This window comes from Heptranchias perlo, chromosome 37 (assembly GCF_035084215.1).
Source record: "Heptranchias perlo isolate sHepPer1 chromosome 37, sHepPer1.hap1, whole genome shotgun sequence".
Classification (NCBI taxonomy): Eukaryota; Metazoa; Chordata; class Chondrichthyes; order Hexanchiformes; family Hexanchidae; genus Heptranchias; species Heptranchias perlo.
This window is the reverse complement of record NC_090361.1, coordinates 17563238-17585433: the sequence shown is the minus strand read 5'-3', so window position 1 is coordinate 17585433 and position 22196 is coordinate 17563238. Positions and strand designations below refer to the sequence as shown.

At 41.8% G+C, this 22196-nt stretch overlaps 2 long non-coding RNA genes across 2 annotated transcripts; both read left to right on the top strand.

The window, feature by feature from the left end:
- Positions 1-269: 269 nt before the first annotated feature.
- On the top strand, positions 270-14346 carry LOC137304330 (uncharacterized). The gene is made up of 3 exons (XR_010958560.1): positions 270-341; positions 6339-6413; positions 14280-14346. It is a non-coding gene; the product is annotated as an uncharacterized lncRNA (long non-coding RNA).
- A 1420-nt stretch (positions 14347-15766) lies between these two features.
- On the top strand, positions 15767-21876 carry LOC137304321 (uncharacterized). Its single transcript, XR_010958554.1, has 3 exons — positions 15767-15841; positions 17966-18040; positions 21835-21876. It is a non-coding gene; the product is annotated as an uncharacterized lncRNA (long non-coding RNA).
- Positions 21877-22196: the final 320 nt, after the last annotated feature.

Below are 22196 nucleotides of genomic sequence, written 5' to 3'. Positions count from 1 at the left end.
CCTCGTGGGCTTTGCTTGCGAGACTCCTGCAGTACCCCCTGCTCAGCCTAGGGATACATGGGCCTTGACCTTGTGTGGATTTCTCAATGGCTTAAGAGTCTGACAAGTAAAGTTTCTGCACTCAGCTAACCAAAATAAACCAACCTCTCCACCCCGCTACAAATTATTAAAAATCACCTGTGGTGGAAAGCTTATTGTAATCTGTGGTACGACATTTACTAAAAATGTAGATTTTCTGAGAGTGAAAGCCTTTTCTTCCATTTCAGTGACACAGATGTTCACCGAAATAAGGAATTCAAAATCTGATTCCAAGATGGAACTTTCACAGATGGAGAATAAGGGTAAGGTTTGAATACCAGTTATAAGATTCTTTTTGGCCCTCTGCTTTAAACAGAGTTTTTTTAAATGTTCTGATCCAAGTTATTGCCAAATGTAACCACGGTAATGAAATATATTTTCACAGATTTACCAAATGTGTAAATTATAAGGCAATAATTCAGAGTCACTTCCTGCCAGAATTCATGGTCGATAACATTTGCTGATTGGTGCAGCTGTTGCCGGGGGTTTGGCGTCGTACAGGCCTCACAGTCCCGGGAGTTAAAATTGTGTCCTGGTGCCAATGACATCATCGGGCCACGGCTTCTCCATGTTAAGTGGGCCCCCGCCTGGCCAGGGCAGTTTACCCTCCCGGCTCCGATTTAGCTCGGAGTTAAAGTGGCGAGGGGCAGAAACGTGTGTGAATGCCACCCCCCCAACCCTCGTCATTAACCACCCGCACACTGGGTGAGTTGGGTTAAAACCAAGGTTTAAAGACCAAATGAGAAGGTCAATGTGGAGCACCAATACAAGGTATGACTGGATACGAGAACAGGGGGAGCACCATTAAAATTGGTGGAGGGAATATCAGGAAGAACATTAACACAAAGAGTGATTAACACTTGGAATAGTTTGTGAATGCTGGAAAAATTGGAGCTTTCCAGACTGCGATAGATAGATTTTTGTTAGGTAAGGGTATCAAGGGTTATAGTTCAAAGGCGGGGAAATGGAGTTAAAATACAGATCAGCCATGATCTAATTGAATGGTGGAGCGGGCTCGATGGGCTGAATGGCCGACTCCTAACTGTGAGCCCAGAGGAAATTCATAGAAACACACAGCACAGAAGGAGGCCATTTGGCCCATCGTGCCTGTGCCGGCTCGTTGAACGAGCTATCCAATTAGTCCCACTCCCCCGCTCTTTCCCTGTAGCCCTGCAAACCTCTCCTTTTCAAGTATTTATCCAATTCCCTTTTGAAAGTTACTATTGAATCTGCTTCCACCGCCCTTTCAGGCAGTGAATTCCAGATCATCACAACTCGCTGAGTAAAAATTCTCTTCATTCTCCCCCTGAATTTTTTGCCCGTTATCTTAAATCTGTGTCCTCTGGTTACTGGCTTTCCTGCCACTGGAAACAGTTTCTGCTGATCAAAACCCCTCGTGATCTTGAACACCTCTGTTAAATCTCCCCTTAACCTTCTCTGTACTAAGGAGGACAGTCCCAGCTTCTCCACTCTCTCCACTTAACTTGAATTTTGGTGTTTTGAATTGGGATGCCAGCTCCTAGCTGGGTGGTTGTCAGGTGCAGGTTAATATGGTGCTCAGAATGCAGATTACGGGCATCCTGTTGGGTGTGCCAATATCTCTGGAGGAAGAAGAGACATACTTGCACCATAGGTGGTTCTGCTGCACTCGCCCTCAACAACCTCGTGGACAGAACAAGGCTCAAACTCGCAAATAACTCCGTGAAATATTGATGCTCAAATATCAAACTCTGTTTGTACGCAGGATGTATGAGGTCCCAGGTCCTGGGCTCAGCATCTGAAGGAGATCTGGAGCTGGTCCTTTGGCCAGTAGCTTCCAGATCCTCCATTGCCAGTTGCACTTGCTCCTCCTCTCTGTCTGGGATATGTCTGTGCTGTTCCTTGTCCCTGTTAGGGTGAGTGATGCAGGGGGCTACGAGGTGCTGGAGAGAGGGGGGATTACTGCTTCAGTGAGCTCCTCCTCTTGGGCACAAAGATCTTACGATGGTGCCAGTTAAACATCCCTTCAAACACAGCTCAGATGGTAAGTTATTGAGTATTATGCTACTGTGCGATGTGTGGCTGTGTGCCTCAGAGTGAATAGGAGAAAGAACAAAAGGCAGAGGATGGGAATAGTGTGAAGTGATGCATTTTGGAAGGAAGAATGAGGATAGGCAATATAAACTAAATGGTACAATTTTAAATGGTGTACAAGAACAGGGAGACTGGGGGTGAAGGTGGCAGGACAAATTGATAAGGCTGTTAAAAAAGCATACGGGATCCTGGGCTTTATAAATATAGGCATAGGCAGGAATATAGGAACAGGAGTAGGCCATTCAGCCCCTCGAGCCTGTTCTGCCATTCAATTTGATCATGGCTGATCTGTATCTTAACTCCATCTACCCCGCCTTGGTTCCGTTACCTACAATACCCCTGACCTAACTAAAATCTTATCAATCTCAGTTTTGAAATTTTCCATTGACCCCCAGCCTCAACAGCTTTTTGGGAGAGAGAGTTCCAGATTTCCACTCCCCTTTGTGTGAAGAAGTGCTTCCTGACATCACCGCTGAACGGCCTAGCTCCAATTTTAAGGTTACGTTCGTTCTGGACTCTCCCACCAGAGGAAATAGTTTCTCTCTATCTACCCTATCAAATCCTTTAATCATATCAAACGCCACATTTAGATCACCCCTTGATCTTCTATATTCAAGGTAATACCAGCTTAGTCTATGCAACCTGTCCTCATTATTAAACCCTTTTAGCCCCGGTATCATTCTGGTGAATCTGCGCTAAAACACCTCAACGGCCAATATATCCTTCCTAAGATGCGGTGCCCACAATTGAATGCAGTTTCCAGATGGGGGCTAACCAGAGCTCTGTATAGCCGTAACATAACTTCCACCCCTTTGTATTCCAGCCCTCGAGATAAAAGCCAACATTCTATTAGCCTTTTGAATTATTTTTTGTACTTGTCCACGAGCTTTTAGTGATTTCTGTACTTGGACCCCTAAAGCTCCTCCATAGTTCCTAGCTTCTCACCATTTAGAAAATACCCTGATTTAGCTTTCTTGAGTCCAAAGTAGATGACCTCACACTTCCCCACATTGAACTCCATCTGCCGCAGTTTTACCCACTCATTTAATCTATCAATCAATGTCCCTTTGCAACTTTTTGCTCCCATCTACACTATTTATTGTGCCACCTAACTTAGAGTCAGCAGCAAACTTGGATATATGGCTCTCTATCCCTTCATCCAAGTCATTTATAAATACAGTGAAAAGCTGAGGCTCCAGAACAGATCCCTGGAGAACACCACTAGTCACATCCTGTCAATTTGAGTACGAACATACGATCATACGAAATTGACGAGAAAAAATACTCTGGAAAATCCCTCCCTCAGGTGATTGAAACCAGTCCAGGAGATCACACGGACCCAGTGTTATCTCAAAGACACTTACCTTCTATATGATGTGATCTCTGCCCCAGTCAGGAACCAGTCCCGCTCCCTCTAGAAGGCAGAGAGTCAGCACCCACCACACCAGCCGGCAACACATTCCAGAAGCTCACTGCTTTCTGGGAAAAGATGAACCGCCCAACGTCCAGTCTATTCCCACTCTTCCATAGTTTCAACCCGTGTGCCCTGGTCCTCCCCTCCCTATTAAACTGGAATAATCTATCAATAGGGATGTTATCCAATCCTATAATTATTTTATAGACCTCTCTTAGGTCACCTCTAGGTCTACGTTACTCTAAAGAAAATAGACCAAGTTCCTTGAGCCTATCTGAGTAGCTGAGGTTCTTTAAACTAGGAATCATTCTTGTACCTCTCCTCTGGACCTTTTCCAAGGTCACTGTATCACCCACCATGTGGGGGGACCAAAACTGGTCTCAGTAGGCGAGATGTGGTCTGAACAGCGACCTGTATTGTGTCGAAATGGTGCTCTTTGATTTATGCTGAATGGTTCTATTAATACAACCCAATACCTTGTTAGCTTTAGTTACAGTTTCTCTCCATTGGTCATGAACCTTTAGTGATCTATGTGCAATAACACCAAGATCTTTTTGACACTCAACCATTTTCAGTATTGTTCCCTGCAAACAATACATGTATTCTGTGTTGGCTCCACCAACATGCATTTATCTAAATTAAACACCATTTGCCAATATATGGCCCACTCCCCCAGCACATCTAAATCGTTATATATTTGATTGCACTCCTCTACCGTCTTAACCCTTGCACAGATTTTGGCGTTGTCTGCAAACTTACTTACCATATTCTCAATACCACTGTCCAGGTCATTAATAAAGACCATGAAGAGTAACGGGCCCAGGACCAATCCCTGGGGGACACCATTAGTAAGATGTCTCCAGGCTGAACCACATCTATTAACTACAACTTTTTGGCTGTGGGATTGGAGCCAATTCCTAATCCAGCTTGTCAAATTTCGATTGATACCACAAGATTCTATCATGTGAAGTAACCTAGTGTGAGGTACCTTATCACAGGCTTTCTGAAAGTCCAGATAGACAATGTCTACCGGATTACCCTCCTCCACTACCCTAGTGATTTCCTCAAAAAAACACTAACAAATTTGTTAGGCACGACCTATTTTTTCAGAAGCCATGTTATGAATTTCTAATAACCCTTCCCTTTCACAGTGATCATAACGGGCATCTCTTACCATCTCCTCTAGCATCGTCCCAATAATTGATGTCAGGCTGATAGGCCTGTAGCTCCCTGACTCTGATTTGTCCCCCTTTTTTGAAAATAGGAACTACACGAGCTAACTTCCAGTCTAAGGGAACTATCCCTGACTCTATTGAACTATTGAAGATACAGGCAAGGGGCTCACAGACCATCACTTCAATCATCCTTAGATGATATTATCCGGACCTGGAGCCCTATCAATTATGAGCTTTCTAACCTAGCCAAGATGACATTACTATCTATTTTAATATTAATATTGCTATTCGATACTAAGCTCCCCTCATCTGGAACATAAGCAATGTCTACAGGAGTATAGAATGATGCAAAATGGTCATTCCAGCAACCCTATCATACCCTGAGAATCAGTTTGAATCTGCCCTACAGTATCCTTTATTGGCCCTATATGGTCCTTTTTGATCTTCTGACTATGGACGTAGCTAAAAAAGCTTTTGCTATTACTACCACAATTATGCACCATGTTCTTTTCCAGAGTACATACTTATTAGAGTATAAAAATAAGGAAGTTATGCTAAACCTTTATAAATCACTGGTCAGGCCTCAGCTGGAGTATTGTGTCCAATTCTGGGCACCACACTTTAGGAAGGATGTCAAGGCCTTAGAGAGGGGGCAGAAGAGATTTACTAGAATGGTTCCAGGGATGAGGGACTTCAGTTATGTGGAGAGATGGGAGAAGCTGGGGTTGTTCTCCTTAGAACAGAGAAGGTTAAGGGGAGATTTAACAGAGGCATTCAAAATCATGAAGGGTTTTGATAGATTAAATAAGGAGAAACTGTTTCCAGTGGCAGAAGGGTCAGTGACCAGAGGACACAGATCTAAGATAATTGGCAAAAAGTCCAGAGGGGAGATGAGGAGAAACTTTTTTACACTGAGAGTTGTAATGATCTGGAATGCACTGCCTGAAAGGGCGGTGGAGGCAGATTCAATAATAACTTTCAAAAGGGAATTGGATAAATACTTGAAAAGGAAAAATTTACAAGGTTATGAGGAAAGAGTGGGCCTAATTGGATAGTTCTTTCAAAGAGACGGCACAGGCACGATGGGCCGAATGGCCTCCTTCCGAGCTGTATGATTCTATGAATTTCCTCTGGCCCCACAGTTAAGAGTTGCCTCTCCTCATCAGGAGTCAGTTGGCACCGGCTTGATGCTCCACCTCCCGTGTTACTCAGCTTGGGCCAGTTATGTGTTGCCTTTTCCTGTAATTAAATATGAAAGTGACATATGTTGAATTAGGAAGAGCAGAAACTGAGTCACCTACAGGTCCAGCCAATCATCACCTTATGTGAGTCCATCACCATGCGGTACGCTGGGTTTTGTTGCATTGTGTTTGGTGGTCCGAGCTTGGATCTGTTATGTCCCAACAGACTCATTGTAGTAATATATGTTCCTGCAAATGTAATATAATAGCAATAATATATAAACCAGTGTAAAGCTCAGGGAAAATGGCTCCTTGTTACCAATCCAATATACTTACAGAACAACATATTTTAGAAACATAGTGGAAGTGAAAACAAGTTTCTTGGAAATGAGAGCTAAAGATTTACTTTCATTTCAGTTACGCAGATGTTCACCGAAATAGGAAATACTCTGGCTATTATCAAAATGGACATTCTGCACGTGGAGAGTAAGAGTAAGTTGTATAAACAATCAGTGAATAGTAAATAACAATCAACAAATAGTAAATAACAATCAACAAATAGTAAATAACAATCAATCAATAAATAGTAAATAACAATCAATAAACTGTATATAATAATCAACAAATAGTAAATAACAATCAACAAATAGTAAATAGCAATCAATAAATAGTAAATAACAATCAACAAATTGTAAATAACAATCAACAAATTGTAAATAACAATCAAGGAATAGTAAATAGCAATCAATAAATAGTAAATAACAATCAACAAATAGTAAATAACAATCAATAAATAGTAAATAACAATCAACAAATAGTAAATAACAATCAATAAATAGTAAATAGTAAATAACAATCAACAAATAGTAAATAACAATCAGTGAATAGTAAATAACAATCAACAAATAGTAAATAGTAAATAACAATCAACAAATAGTAAATAGTAAATAACAATCAACAAATAGTAAATAGTAAATAACAATCAATAAATAGTAAATAACAATCAATAAACTGTATATAACAATCAACAAATAGTAAATAACAATCAACAAATAGTAAATAACAATCAACAAACAGTAAATAACAATCAGTGAATAGTAAATAACAATCAACAAATAGTAAATAGTAAATAACAATCAACAAATAGTAAATAGTAAATAACAATCAATAAATAGTAAATAACAATCAATAAACTGTATATAACAATCAATAAACAGTAAATAACAATCAACAAATAGTAAATAACAATCAGTGAATAGTAAATAACAATCAACAAATAGTAAATAGTAAATAACAATCAACAAATAGTAAATAGTAAATAACAATCAATAAATAGTAAATAACAATCAATAAACTGTATATAACAATCAATAAACAGTAAATAACAATCAACAAATAGTAAATAACAATCAACAAATAGTAAATAACAATCAATAAACAGTAAATAACAATCAATAAACTGTATATAACAATCAATAAACAGTAAATAACAAATAGTAAATAACAATCAGTGAATAGTAAATAACAATCAACAAATAGTAAATAGTAAATAACAATCAACAAATAGTAAATAGTAAATAATGATCAACAAATAGTAAATAACAATCGATAAACTGTATATAACAATCAATAAATAGTAAATAACAATCAATAAACAGTAAATAACAATCAATACATAGTAAATAACAATCAATAAACTGTATATAACAATCAATAAATAGTAAATAACAATCAATAAACAGTAAATAACAATCAACAAATAGTAAATAACAATCAACAAATAGTAAATAACAATCAATAAACTGTATATAACAATCAACAAATAGTAAATAACAATCAACAAATAGTAAATAACAATCAATAAACTGTATATAACAATCAACAAATAGGAAATAACAATCAACAAATAGTAAATAACAATCAATAAACTGTATATAACAATCAATAAATAGTAAATAACAATCAATAAACAGTAAATAACAATCAATAAATAGTAAATAACAATCAATGAATGGTAAATAATCTTGGCAGGAAAGATAATGGAATCTTTACTCAAAGATGTAATAGAAAGACATCTAGAGAATGAAAATATAATAAAGAAAAGTCAGCACGGATTTCAGAAGGGAAAGTCGTGCTTGACCAATCTTACTGAATTCTTTGAAGAAGCAACAGAAAGGGTAAACAAGGGTAATACAGTAAATGTTAGATTTTCAAAGGGCCTTCGATAAGATATCATATTGTAGACTCATGACTTAGGTCAGAGCATGTGGAGTCAGGGGACAGGTAGCAGAATGGATAGCAAGTTGGCTACAAAACAGAAAACAGAGAGTAGGGGTTAAGGGTAGCTACTCAGACTGGCAAAAGTTGGGAAGTGGTGTTCCACAGGGATCGGTGCTGGGACCACTGTTGTTCACAATTTACATTAACAATTTGGATTCAGGAATCAGAAATACAATTTCAAAATTTGCGAATACACCAAATTGGGGGGGCGTAGTTAATACAAAGTAAGAATGGGTCAAAATGCAAGAAGACATTAATAAACTTACAGAATGGGCGTGTAATTGGCAAATTAATTTCAATATCGATAAGTGTGAGGTGGTGCATTTTGGTAGGAAGAATAAGGAGGCCACATACTGCTTGGATAATAAGAGTCTAAATGAGGTAGAGGAGCAGAGGGATCTGGGGGTACAGATACACAAATCACTAAAAGTAGCGACACAGGTTAATAAGGCCATAAAAAAGACAAATCATGCACTAGGGTTCATTTCTAGAGGGATAGAATTGAAAAGCAAAGAAGTTATGTTGAACTTGTATAGACCCTTGGTTAGACCACACTCAGGAGTATTGTGCACAGTCTGGTCTCCATATTATGAAAAGGATATAGAAGAGGAGAGGGCACAAAAAAGATTCACAAGGATGATACCAGAACTAAGAGGATATCTTTATCAGGAAAGATTGAACAGGCTGGGACTCTTTTCTCTAGAAACGAGAAGACTGAGGGGTGACCTGATAGAGGCCTTTAAGATTATGAAAGGATTTGATAGGGTAGATCATAGAATCATAGAATCATAGAAGTTACAACATGGAAACAGGCCCTTCGGCCCAACATGTCCATGTCGCCCAGTTTATACCACTAAGCTAGTCCCAATTGCCTGCACTTGGCCCATATCCCTCGATACCCATCTTCCCCATGTAACTGTCCAAATGCTTTTTAAAAGACAAAATTGTACCCGCCTCTACTACTGCCTCTGGCAGCTCGTTCCAGACACTCACCACCCTTTGAGTGAAAAAATTGCCCCTCTGGATCCTTTTGTATCTCTCCCCTCTCACCTTAAATCTGTGCCCCCTCGTTATAGACTCCCCTACCTTTGGGAAAAGATTTTGACTATCGACCTTATCTATGCCCCTCATTATTTTATAGACTTCTATAAGATCACCCCTTAACCTCCTACTCTCCAGGGAATAAAGTCCCAGTCTGTCTAACCTCTCCCTGTAAGTCAAACCATCAAGTCCCGGTAGCATCCTAGTAAATCTTTTCTGCACTCTTTCTAGTTTAATAATATCCTTTCTATAATAGGGTGACCAGAACTGTACACAGTACTCCAAGTGTGGCCTCACCAATGCCCTGTACAACTTCAACAAGACATCCCAACTCCTGCATTCAATGTTCTGACCAATGAAACCAAGCATGCTGAATGCCTTCTTCACCACCCTATCCACCTGTGACTCCACTTTCAAGGAGCTATGAATCTGTACTCCTAGATCTCTTTGTTCTATAACTCTCCCCAACGCCCTACCATTAACGGAGTAGGTCCTGGCCCGATTCGATCTACCAAAATGCATCACCTCACATTTATCTAAATTAAACTCCATCTGCCATTCATCGGCCCACTGGCCCAATTTATCAAGATCCCGTTGCAATCCTAGATAACCTTCTTCACTGTCCACAATGCCACCAATCTTGGTGTCATCTGCAAACTTACTAACCATGCCTCCTAAATTCTCATCCAAATCATTAATATAAATAACAAATAACAGCGGACCCAGCACCGATCCCTGAGGCACACCGCTGGACACAGGCATCCAGTTTGAAAAACAACCCTCGACAACCACCCTCTGTCTTCTGTCGTCAAGCCAATTTTGTATCCAATTGGCTACCTCACCTTGGATCCCATGAGATTTAACCTTATGTAACAACCTACCATGCGGTACCTTGTCAAATGCTTTGCTGAAGTCCATGTAGACCACGTCTACTGCACAGCCCTCATCTATCTTCTTGGTTACCCCTTCAAAAAACTCAATCAAATTCGTGAGACATGATTTTCCTCTCACAAAACCATGCTGACTGTTCCTAATTAGTCCCTGCCTCTCCAAATGCCTGTAGATCCTGTCCCTCAGAATACCCTCTAACAACTTACCCACTACAGATGTCAGGCTCACCGGTCTGTAGTTCCCAGGCTTTTCCCTGCCGCCCTTCTTAAACAAAGGCACAACATTTGCTACCCTCCAATCTTCAGGCACCTCACCTGTAACTGTCGATGATTCAAATATCTCTGCTAGGGGACCCGCAATTTCCTCCCTAACCTCCCATAACGTCCTGGGATACATTTCATCAGGTCCCGGAGATTTATCTACCTTGATGCGCGTTAAGACTTCCAGCATCTCCCTCTCTGTAATATGTACACTCCTCAAGACATCACTATTTATTTCCCCAAGTTCCCTAACATCCATGCCTTTCTCAACCGTAAATACCGATGTGAAATATTCATTCAGGATCTCACCCATTTCTTGTGGTTCCGCACATAGATGACCTTGTTGATCCTTAAGAGGCCCTACTCTCTCCCTAGTTACCCTTTTGCCCTTTATGTATTTGTAGAAGCTCTTTGGATTCACCTTTGCCTGATCTGCCAAAGCAATCTCATATCCCCTTTTTGCCCTCCTGATTTCTCTCTTAACTCTACTCCGGCAATCTCTATACTCTTCAAGGGATCCACTTGATCCCAGCTGCCTATGCATGTCATATGCCTCCTTCTTCTTTTTGACTAGTGCCTCAATCTCCCGAGTCATCCAAGGTTCCCTACTTCTACCAGCCTTGCCCTTCACTTTATAAGGAATGTGCTTACCCTGAACCCTGGTTAACACACTTTTGAAAGCCTCCCACTTACCAGACGTCCCTTTGCCTGCCAACAGACTCTCCCAATCAACTTCTGAAAGTTCCTGTCTAATACCATCAAAATTGGCCTTTCCCCAATTTAGAATTTTAACTTTTGGGCCAGACCTATCCTTCTCCATAGCTATCTTAAAACTAATGGAATTATGATCACTTGTCCCAAAGTGATCCCTCACTAACACTTCTGTCACCTGCCCTTCCTTATTTCCCAAGAGGAGGTCAGGTTTTGCCCCCTCTCTAGTCGGACCATCCACATACTGAATGAGAAATTCCTCCTGAATACACTCAACAAATTTCTCTCCATCCAAGCCCCTAATGCTATGGCTGTCCCAGTCAATGTTGGGAAAGTTAAAGTCCCCTACTATTACCACCCTATTTTTCTTGCACCCTTTCAGTGAATGGTATATAACAATCAGTGAATGGTATATAACAATCAGTGAATGGTATATATCAATCAGTGAATGGTATATATCAATCAGTGAATGGTATATAACAATCAGCGAATGGTATATATCAATCAGTGAATGGTATATAACAATCAGTGAATGGTATATATCAATCAGTGAATGGTATATAACAATCAGTGAATGGTATATAACAATCAGTGAATGGTATATATCAATCAGTGAATGGTATATAACAATCAGTGAATGGTATATATCAATCAGTGAATGGTATATAACAATCAGTGAATGGTATATATCAATCAGTGAATGGTATATAACAATCAGTGAATGGTATATATCAATCAGTGAATGGTATATAACAATCAGTGAATGGTATATATCAATCAGTGAATGGTATATAACAATCAGTGAATGGTATATATCAATCAGTGAATGGTATATAACAATCAGTGAATGGTATATATCAATCAGTGAATGGTATATAACAATCAGTGAATGGTATATATCAATCAGTGAATGGTATATAACAATCAGTGAATGGTATATAACAATCAACAAATCATAGAATCATCGAAAGTTACAGCACAGAAGGAGGCCATTCGGCCCATCATGTCCGCGATGACCGAAAAAGAGCTATCCAGTTTAATCCCACTTTCCAGCACTTGGTCCGTAGCCCTGTAGGTTACGGCACTTCAGGTGCACATCCAGGTACTTTTTAAATGAGTTGAGAGTTCCTGCCTCTACCACCCATTCAGGCAGTGAGTTCCAGACCCCCACCAGTGAAAAAAAATTCTCCTCAGCTCCCCTCTAATCCTTCTACCAATCACTTTAAATCTGTGCCCCATGGTCACTGACCCCTCTGCTAAGGGAAATAGGTCCTTCCTATCCACTCTATCTCGGCCCCTCATAATTTTATACACCTCAATTAAATCTCCCCTCAGCCTCCTTTGTTCCAAAGAAAACAACCCCAGCCTATCCAATCTTTCCTCGTGGCTAAATTTCTCCAGTCCTGGAAACATCCTCATAAATCTCCTCTGTACCCTCTCTAGTGCAATCACATCTTTCCTGTAATGTGGTGACCAGAACTGTACGCAGTACTCAAGCTGTGGCCTAACCAATGTTTTATACAGTTCTAGCATAACCTTCCTTCTCTTATATTCTATGCCTCGGCTAATAAAGGAAAGTATCCCGTAAGCCTTTTTAACCATCTTATCTACTTGTCCTGCTACCTTCAGGGATCTGTGGACATGCACTCCAAGGTCCCTCTGTTCCTCTACACCTCTCAGTATCCTCCCATTTATTGTGTATTCCCTTGCCTAGTTTGCCCTCCCCAAATGCATTACCTCACACTTCTCCAGATTGAATTCCATTTGCCACTTTTCTGCCCACCTGACCAGTCCATTGATATCTTCCTGCAGTCTACAGCTTTCCTCCTCACTATCAACCACACGGACAATTTTTATATCATCTGCAAACTTCTTGATCAAGCCCCCTACATTCAAGTCCAAATCATTAATATATACCACAAAAAGCAAACAGTTTCCAGAACAAATAGTATATAAGAATCAATGAAGGGTCCAAAACACCAATGAGTTGTATATGACAATGCAATAGATTTTTTTGTGTCTCAAGTTCGGAAGAATCTTTATATTTCTGATTCAAAGCCGTTCTTATTGCAGAATTTAGCCAAATAGAATTACAAATTGATCAATGTACATCATGACTCACTTAGTTAATGGTTGTGATATCGTTACTGCAAATTCATTAAGAACTAAATCTGTTGTATGATTACTGGGGACATCTCCATTTGGTATATTTTATATAACAACAAATACTGATTTACATGCAAAAGAGATCTATAAGTAAAGTGAAAGTGTCCTCATGTAGTGAAAATAAAATAATGCTCAGAAAATTCTGCAATAAGTGCTTCCAGTGGGAGAGACTTCCTGTTAAAGGTGTCAAGTCAGTGATTAGCCCCTCAGGTCTCTCGCCTCTGAGTCAGAAGGTTGTGGGTTCAAGTCCCACTCCAGAAATTTGAGCACAAAGTCTAGGCTGACATTCCAGTGTAATGCTGAGGGAGTGCTGCAGTGTCAGAGGTGTCGTCTTACAGATGAGATGTTAAACTGAGGCCCCATCTGCCCTCTCAGGGACATAAAAGATCCTACGGCAATATTCGAAGAAGAGCAGGGGAGTTCTCCCTGGTATCTTGGCCGATATTTATCCCTCAATCACCATCTAAAACAGGTTATCTGGTCAGTATTTCATTGCTGTTTGTGGGATCTTGCTGTGCACAAATTGGTTGCTGCATTTCCTACATTACAACGGTGACTTCACATCAAAAGTACTTCATTGGCTGTAAAGTGCTTTGGGACGTCCTGAGAATATGAAAGGCGCTATATAAATGCAAGTCTTTCTTTCTTTCTTGTTTACGGTGTGTCACAAAGAAATGGTGCATTTTTCTGTGAGATGAATTATATGGGAATTAGTTGGCACTGAGTAGCAGTTTATTGGATGACTGTAAAAGTAGTTAGCACACATACAGCTTGTGGCAGCGGAGTTACCAAGTGTACGTCTGTTTCTTTAAATACTGCATGTGCAAACTATCTAAAAGCTTCACCAATGGGCAAAGCAGGGGCAAAACTAAGACAAAACTTGAAATCATCAGTTTATTCAAAAAATGACCTCTTGACTAATCTTTTGCAGAACCCATGCTAACTAGTGTCACAAATGTCCTGAAACTGCAGTGATCAGTGTAAATGATACATTTTGTTTTCCGTTCAGTTGCACAGATGATCAACGAAATGAGAAATTTGCAGGCCGGGTTCAGAATGGAACTTTCACAGATGAGGAATGACAGTAAGTGCAGCTAGTAATCAGAATCACGTTCACATCCACGCCTCAAACAGCTCTCTCTGTACCACTTCACAGGCCCAGACAATTCTCGACAGAGAGCCACCCTGAGATAATCTCGCTATTTGACTGTGGTTCACCATTGGATTAGATTGTGAAACAAGGCCTTCAACCTGAGGGTAATTTTTTCAAATCAGGCTCCTGCAATGGAATTAGCCCACCCTGAGCATGTAATGGGTGTTTGAACTCCTGATAGGAACTCACAACGGACAGTGATCCAAGGCCATTAGTACATACAGTGGATATTGGGAGTGAGTGTGGGAATAATACATACTGTGTATATGGAGTATGGGTACGGGGTTGGTGAATACTGTGTATATGGGGTATGGGTACAGGATTGGTGAATACTGTGTATATGGGGTATGGGGACAGGATTGGTGAATACTGTGTATATGGGGTATGGATACAGGATTGGTAGGTACTGTGTATATGGGGTATGGGGACAGGATTGGTAGGTACTGTGTATATGGGGTATGGGTACAGGATTGGTGAATACTGTGTATATGGGGTATGGGGACAGGATTGGTAGGTACTGTGTATATGGGGTATGGGTACAGGATTGGTGAATACTGTGTATATGGGGTATGGGGACAGGATTGGTAGGTACTGTGTATATGGGGTATGGGGACAGGATTGGTGAATACTGTGTATATGGGGTATGGGGACAGGATTGGTAGGTTCTGTGTTTATGGGGTGCGATGACAGGATTTTAATACCAAAGACCGTTCTCTGGAGTACCCGTGAGAAACAATCTCCAGTCCACTGGTTCGAACATTATTTCTCCATCCAGGTATGGGCCCGGTACAGATATTACTATTGCCCTGGTGTCCCACAGTGAACAGCCCCCTGGTATTGTCCCATTGTGCAATGTATCAAGTCCATTTGGTCAATATAGATTGGACCAGGAGTAATTGAACCCAGACTGATAACCTGGATCTTGGCCAGGATTTTATTGTCTTTATGGCCACCTTGCCTTTTTTACGAATGATTGCTTTTGAGGTGTCCGGCAGGTTGATCCTCCGTGAGTAGGCTTGTATCTGATGAACTATTGGGGGTGATTTTAACCTAACTCACCAGGTGGGAATCCCATGGGATCGGGTGGATCGGGTTTTACACCCCAGATAATATTACCCTCATTGACTTGCATCTGATCCCGTTAGTTTCCGACAGGCGGTTAGGTCAATACTCCTCCCATTCTGTCACTAGTAATAACCATCTACAATGTGGTGCAATAAACCTGGGGCCCAGCACTATCTTCACAATAGCATCATGTCAGCCCATGGAAGGATTTGTGGAGATCCAGTGCTGTGGGGATCGTACTTTACCGGTGGTGAGCTAAGTTATTGTTTCCATTTCAGCTGTACAGATGTTCAGTGAGATACGCAACTCAAGGACTCACTTCAAGGTGGAACTTTCACAGATGAAGAATAACAGTAAGTGAGGAATTTCAATCAGGGAGATCTTCATCACCCAACCCAACCAGCTCTGGATAGTCCGGAAGGTCAGGTCCTTGTCCGCAAGGATTCAGTATGAAACAATCGAACATAAAACTGTACGAGAGGAACGTTGGACTGATAAACATGTTGTATCATTAATCAGGACTCATCTTTCTGATGGGTGTTACTATGTAGCAGGGATTCTCAATCACCCTGATCAGGCTCCTGTGATATAATCTCTCCCCACTTCGCTGCCAAATGGGGTCCAGGATAATCAAAAGCAGTTTAGTGACAATCAGGTTGGTATGAAGTATGGAGAGAATGGTGCTGCCTGCTCTACAAATATATCATCAGAACTAAAGAATGCACATGGCTGATTCATCCTAATCTTCAGATATTGAGGATTGACTCCTCTCTGAATGCAACCCTTAATCATACAATTCATCCCATCTGGTTTAACACTGTGTATGCCTACCTTTTATCATTGGTTTAATCCAGAGGTGCCTCACCTTTGTCCCAGTATTTGTGGGACAAGATATCATAAATAACACACGTCTCACAATTACAATCTGCTCTATAAGTAGCTACATTTGGTGCAAGAGTAGAGTACAGTAATGCTGACAGTGAAATAATCAAACTGGTGCCAAAGCTCTCCACCTCTGGGGGCTTTCTCACCTCTGGGTCTGTTGGAGACTCATTGATAGAGATTGATTGCTCTGATTACTGAACAACTCCATTATCATTGCATCATGTGACTACCAGGATGGTAGAAGGGGAACTAGATGGACCTTGGTCTTTCTTCATCCAGCAATCCCCATGTTCCTTTACCCAACAATATCCTGTGGGACTGCCATAACTGAAAAAAACTAATGTTTGGATTCATCCGTAGAATCATTGGGGGGAGAAATTGGTTAAGGGTCTGTTCTGGGCGATGGTAGTGCGATGCGCTAACACCCCGGGCCCAACGGACCCTGGGCAGGCAGGACGCAAGTTTGGACCCAAGGGGGCACTTACCTGCAATTGGCGTTCCATTCCGTGCCTTGCAGGTGGAATCAATGCAATTCACACTTTCCACCACCAGAAGAAGCTCCATCTCTTAAAGGGAGAATGTTTCTTAGAAATCTCTTAAAGGTAGCTGGTCTACTGTCCGCACGGAGTCTGAACAGAGATCAGACATCGCACACATAAAACACAGATGCAGATCCCATCCCTATGTTTAAACACTGATGAGTTACAATAAAACATTGAATAAAGGTTGCGCACCACTAAATCCCACATCCTCCAATCTGCTCGCCAGACCTCACCAATCTGCCGATCTGAGTTTGTACCAGGCCTGCGAGAGTGCGTGCACCAAGGTTCTCTGCTGATGCACCAGAGACCTTGGTGCAAGAGGTGGACAGAAGGAGGGACATCCTATTTCCACAGTGGGGGCAAGAGGCCCTCCAGACATATACTCAAAAGGCAGTGGGAGGCAGCGGGGGACGAAGTCAATGCCAGGCTCACAGCATCATGAACATGGATGCAGTGCAGGAAGAAGTTCAATGCTTTGACATGAGTGGTCAAGGTGAGTGAGGTCAACTGTCAAGTGGTGTCTCCTACCAACTGCTCCACCCACTACACCCCCATCACCCACATACCAACAAACTCTTTCCATCAGTACTCAACTCTTCCAATCAGATGCTTCCTCTTGCCCTTATACAGACTGAAACAGACTGTTAAATTACTGTAACAGAAAGTGTTAAATTACTGTAACATACTGCTAAATGACTAACAGACTAATAAATTACAGTAACAGACTATTAAATGACTGTAAATATTAAATACTGTAACAGTGCTAAATTACTGTAACTATTAAATTACTGTAACAGTGCTAAATTACTGTAATTGTATGTGAGACTTCTGCCAACAGACTCACAGCGTATATAATTCTGAAATGCTGTTAAGCTCGTTCTACAATAGCCGTAACAGCAAGTAAAGCAGTTTAAAATTATATTGTGATCTTCAACCAATATTACCTCCACTTGCACTTTGTTGCAAGTCTGTTGTAGCCATTGGTGCTCAATTACTAAAACAAAGTTCATGTAGGAAAGTATGTTATGCTGACGTGTTTCTCTCTTTCAGTTACACAGATGTTCACTGAAATAAGAACCTCACAGATTCATATCAAGATGGAACTGATGTACATGGAGAATAAGAGTGAGTGATACAAACAATCAGAAAGATCTTCTCTCTCCAGTTCAAATGTTTCTCAGTACTGTTTCAGATTCTAATCCCTGTTTATTGTAGGAATTAACCAAATAATTAAAATGTATTTATCACAGATCAGATTCATGGCAAACCATCTTTCAGATGAGATGTTAAACCAAGGCCCCTTCTGCCCTCTCGGGTGGATGTAAAAGATCTCATAGCACTCTTTGAAGAAGAGCAGGAAAGTTCTCCCGGTGTCCTGGTCAATATTTGTCCCTCAACCAACATCACTAAAACACGTTATCTGGTCATTTATCCTCTTGCTGTTTGTGGGATCTTGCTGTGCGCAAATTGGCTGTCACGTTTCCTACGTTCCAACAGTGACTACACTTCAAAAAGTACTTCATTGGCTATAAAGCGCGTTGAGAGTCCTGAAGACAAGGCTTGAAAATTGCAGCTACGAGGAGAGATTGGATAGGCTGGGGTTGTTTTCCTTGGAGCAGAGGAGGCTGAGGGGAGACTTGATTGAGGTGTACAAAATTATGAGGGGCCCAGATAGAGTAGACAGGAAGTACCTGTTTCCCCTAGCGGAGAGTTCAAGAACTAGAGGACATAGATTTAAGCTGATTGGTGGAAGGATTAGAGGGGACATGAGGAAAAACTTTTTTAACCAGAGGGTGGTGGGTGTATGGAATTCACTGCCCGAATTGGTGGTAGAGGCAGGGACCCTCAACTCTTTTAAAAAGTACCTGGACCTGCACCTAAAGTGCTGTAAGCTGCAGGGCTACGGACCGGGAGCTGGAAGGTGGGATTAGAATGGGCACCTGGTTGTTCTTCGAGCTGGCGTGGACACGATGGGCCGAATGGCCCCTTTCTGTCCTGGATTTTTTTGTGATTCTATGGTTCTACAGGACAGACTCTATAGAAATGCAAGTTCTTTATTTTATTTGCTCCTTGACTTCCTGCTAGGGATAAGGAGGCGATGTCATTGCTGTGAGTTTATCGATTAACGACCTGCAGTTGATCACTGTGAATTCTGGGGCTGACAGTACAGCCCTGGCCCAGTCTGGGACCACTGCTCTCTCAGCCCTCCCTACACTAATGGTCTGACCTCACATGATGCTGTGAGATCAGCTCATTTCAATGTTTAAATGTGGCTCCCAGCGGGTTGCACATAAAGCTCTGGGAAAGTCCAAGTTCACAGGGACAGGACTTCCTGTCCCACCTTCCGCATACAGGGCAGAGGGAGCTTTCTGAGGGGGGAGGGGGTCAGTGCACGAACAAAATAAGCCTTTTGTGGCCCAACAGTCCAGTGTAGGTGAACAAGGCAGCCATTACCTTGTTCACCTACATGGGGGGAGGGGCTATTGATGTTGTCTATTTGGACTTCCAGAAGGCATTTGATAAGGTTCTGCTCAAGAGATTATTAGCAAAAAATGAAAGCACGTGGAGTTTGAGGTAATCTTGTGATGGTTGGAAATTGGTTGGGAGGTAGAAGACAGACAGTAGGGAATGTACTCTGATTGGTGGGTTGTGACCCCTGCACTGTCTCTGATCCAGCACTGGATGAATAGAAATTTCCTCCAACTAAATCTTGGGAAGATGGAAGCCATTGTCTTTTGTCCCCGCCACAAACTCCGTTCCCTCGCCACCGACTCCATCCCTCTCCCTGGCCACTGTCTGAGGCTGAACCAGACAGTTCGCAACCTTGGCGTCCTATTTGACTCTGAGATGAGCTTCCGACCCCATATCCGCTCCATCACCAAGACCGCCTGCTTCCACCTCTGTAACATTGCCTGTCTCCACCCCTGCCTCAGCTCACCTGCTGCTGGAACCCCCTTTGTTACCTCTAGGCTTGACTATTCCAATGCTCTCCTGGCCGGCCTGCCATCTACCATCCTCCATAAACTTGAGCTCATCCAAAACTCTGCTGCCCATATCCTAACTCGCACCAAATCCCATTCACCCATCACCCCTGTGCTCGCTGACCTACATTGGCTCCCGGTCCGGGAACCTCTCAATTTTAGAATTCTCATCCTTGTTTTCAAATCCCTCAGTGGCCTCGCCCCTCCCTATCTCTGTAACCTCCTCCAGCCCCACAACCCTCCGAGATCTCTCATCCCCGATTTTAATCGCTTCAAAATTGGTGGCTGTGCCTTCAGCTGCCTAGGCCCTAAGCTCTGGAATTCCCTCCCTAAACCTCTCCGCCTCTCTCTCCTCCTTTTAAGACGCTCCTTTAAACTACAGATTGAGTGACTTTGGCAGATGGAGTTCAATGTGGGCAAGTGCAAGGTCATTAGTTCCAAGTAAGACAAATATTAAGACATATCTTAGTAAGACATATTTTCTTTATAGTGACAAACTAGAAAAGGTGGAGGACCAAAGAGATTTCATGTACACAAAGTAATCAAAAGGGCTATTGGAATGTTGGCCTTTATCTCAAAGGGGCTGGAATACAAAGGGGAGGAATTGATTCTTCAGCTGTACAACAACCAACAACAACAACTTGCATTTATATAGCACCTTTAACATAGTTTAAAAATAAGGGATTTAAGACGGAGATGAGGAGAAATTTTTTCTCTCAGAGGGTCGTGAGTCTGTGGCACTCCCTTCCCCAGAGAGTGGTGGAGGCAGGGTCATTGAATATTTTTAAGGCTGAGGTTAGATAGATTCCTGATTAACAAGGGAGTCAAAGGTTATAGTAGGTAGACGGGAAAATAGGGTTGAGGTCGCAATCAGATCAGCCATGATCTTATCAAATGGCAGAGCAGGCTCGAGGGGCCGAATGGCCTACTCCTGCTCTTAATTCGTATGTTCATATGTTCGTATGCTTCACAGGAGCGATTATCAAACAAAATTGGACACCAAGCCACATAGAGACATAGTCGGGCAGGTGACCAAAAGCTTGGTCAAAGAGGTAGGTTTTAAGGAGCATCTTAAAGGAGGAGAGAGAGGTAAAGAGGTGAAGAGGTTTAGGGAGGGAATTCCAGATTTTAGAGCCTCGGTCAGACCCCATCTAGGTACTGCTTTCAGATTTGGGCACCAAGTCTCAGGAAAGCTTTGTTGGCCTCAATGGGAGTACAGTACAGATTCAACAGAATGATACCAGGGTTTAAAGGGTTAATATTGAGGACAGGTTACATCAACTTGGCTTGTATTCCCTTGAGTTTAGAAGGTTGAGGGGTGATCTAATCGAGGTGTTTAAAATGATAAAGGAATTTGATAGGGTCGATTGAGAGAAACTATTTTCTCTGGTGGGGGGAATCCAGAACAAGGGGGCAGAACCTTAAAATTAGAGCCAGGCCATTCAGCGGTGATGTCAGGAAACATTTCTTCACACAAAGGGGAGTGGAAATCTGGAACTCTCTCCCCCAAAAAGGCTGTAGTTGCTGGGGGACAAATGGAGCTTTTAAGACTGAGGTAGAAAGATTTTTGTTGGGTAAGGTTATCAAAGAATATGGATCAAAGGTGGGTAAGTGAAGTTGAGGGACAGATCAACTATGATCTAATAGAATGATGGAACAGGCTCGCAGGGGCTGGATAACCTACTCTAGTTCCTATGTTCCACAGTGGAAATTAAAGGAACATTTCCCTGCAGCCCCCCCTTGCAGGGTCACTTTTAGTGAGTACTGAGTAACTACCCTGGTGCTTGGGAACCAGGAGGAGTGGGCCTGATTTTCCAGAATAATTCAGGAAAAGCAGCCACATTATCAGCCTTCTGTTTTGTACAATAGCAAACATCAATAGGCACTCAAAGTAAATGAACGCTGGCAATAAGATCTGCTGTGTGATCCTACCTTCAGCTACCTGGATGACCGAGGAAGCAAGACGCTCACAGGCTGATTTCAGGACTAAGGTTCCAGAGATGAACAACAGTAAGTGTTAAATAACAATCAGGAAGTGTGTCCGACTGGGGCAGTCTCTGTACCTTCAAACAGAGCCAGAGTCAAAAATACAAAACATACCAACGTACATAGGAACAGGCCATTCAGCCCCTCGAACCTGTTCCGTCATTCATATAGATCTTGGCTGCCCTGTATCTTAACTCCTGCCTTGGTTCCATAACCCTTAATTCCCTTGCCTAACAAAAATCTATCAATCTCAGTCTTTAAATTTTCAATTGACCCCCAGCTTCAACAGCTTTTTGGGAGAGAGTTCCAGATTT